This window comes from Suricata suricatta, chromosome 2 (assembly GCF_006229205.1).
Source record: "Suricata suricatta isolate VVHF042 chromosome 2, meerkat_22Aug2017_6uvM2_HiC, whole genome shotgun sequence".
In the NCBI taxonomy this organism is placed as follows: domain Eukaryota; kingdom Metazoa; phylum Chordata; class Mammalia; order Carnivora; family Herpestidae; genus Suricata; species Suricata suricatta.
In genome coordinates this window covers 182582653-182584380 of record NC_043701.1, presented here as the reverse complement: position 1 = coordinate 182584380, position 1728 = coordinate 182582653, and the positions used below count along the sequence as shown (strand labels likewise).

The window sequence follows — 1728 nt, the reverse complement described above, 5'->3', positions numbered from 1 at the left end:
TCGAAGGGCCATCCACTCCCCTTCCTGCCAAACACTGGCAGCCGCTCATGATCTGCTCCTACCATAATTGCAGGAAGTTGTCAACATGAAAATTCCAGTTAAGCGTATGGTTTGTGGTTTTCCCTGGAGGGTTAAACAAAGGAGTCGGTATGACACCTCAAACTTGGGGGCGGGGGTGGGGGGTGGGGGAGGGGGAGGAGCACCCACGTCTGCGTGGCCCAGTAGACCGGAGTTAGCCTTGAGAGACCTACCGACCCAAGAAGTCCGGTGGACTTGTTCATTTTCAAACTGGGAAGGCCGTTTCTTTTATACCCTGCAGACAGCCAACCGGAAAATCGAAGTGGAAAAATGGACCACGCCCTGCGGTTGTCTACATCTCCAAAATGTGGAAAACCTCCGTCCTTGCCCACCTTGTTGCTGACTGTTTTCAACCCAGCTAAGACCTCCGCTCGTATTTCTGGAAGAACAAAGATACGGGGAGGCCGTATGTGTCAAGTGCGAGTCGAGAGGGGTGGGAGGGAACAAAAGCAGACAGCCCGGCCGCGGAGACATTCCTGGGAATGCGCACTTTGGCTCATTTCCAAGGTCAGGGATGTTCAGCCCAACCAGATTAACCCCCTGATCCTCGTGGTTCAATAAAAGCACTTCTGTCATCCTCGACTGAACGAGCTTAAAAATTTACAGCAAAATCCCCTTACTAATATGTTTATATTTCTACAAATCTGCGCTTCTTAGAAACAGGAAGAGGCAGGCTTCCTGCCTCTCACCTCTGGAGTCCGACCGCGAGCTGGTTCGGGGGCTGCTGTGTTTTCGGTGAGCTCTCGCTGCAGCTCGGGAAACACGGTTGAGACCAGGCAGCAGAGGAACGGGGTCTCTCCGGCCGGCCATAACTAGCCAAGTGGGGGCGACGGGGGGAGGTCAGAGGACAGCAGGACAAGGCTCTGAGTTCTCTCTGATCGTGCTGAAAACCAGCTGCTTGGCTCCTTCTGACTCGAATCCTTTAGAAATCTAGACTCGTGCCCGAAAGCCATACACACTTGATTTCCAATTGGAATCTACAGTTCCAAGCCCAACACAGCCTTGTGGCATTGCCTTTCTCTACCTTTACTTGGTCTTGACGTTTGGGGCACGCCTTTTCCAGACACAAGAACCCCAAGCTTGGATAACCCCGATCCCTCCAACCGCATGAAATGAGCAGTAAATGTATCTAACAGACACCTACCCAACGCCCACTCCCAGAAAATCGGGGTGGGAAGGGATACTTATTAATAATTCATGCCCAGCAGCCCCCTGAGCAGTTTCACTGTGATATGCTATGCAGAATGCTTCAACACACTAATTAATATTTTCAAAGTGTTCCATGGGCCCCTTTTTAAAGCACTTTTGCCATCCATGGAATGTTCTGCATTATAAGTAAAAGATCAGTCCTGTGCCCCATTGATGAGCTGTCTAACCAACACAGGATACTAGGAGTCAACAGAATTTTAAAAAATATTTCTCCTCGAGTCTTGGGCTGGAAGCCGGCTTCTCCTTCTCTGCGGGGACAAGCCGTCCCTCACAGCAGTGACCGAGAAGCTCGGGTGGACAAGGAGTCTCTGACGTGAAGCGCTCTGAGCACGCACGACGTCCCTGCCTCCCGCCACCAGGCTAACCCCTGAAAGACACACCCAAGGGGTGGGGGGCGTCATCCACTTCAAGGCCAGCATGCCAGGCTCACTCTGAAAGGGG

General features: G+C 52.1%; 1 long non-coding RNA gene across 1 annotated transcript; it reads left to right on the top strand.

Moving 5' to 3' along the window:
• LOC115273988 lies at positions 1-658 on the top strand. The gene is made up of 2 exons (XR_003901034.1): positions 1-97; positions 320-658. It is a non-coding gene; the product is annotated as an uncharacterized LOC115273988 (long non-coding RNA).
• The last annotated feature ends 1070 nt before the right edge of the window (positions 659-1728 follow it).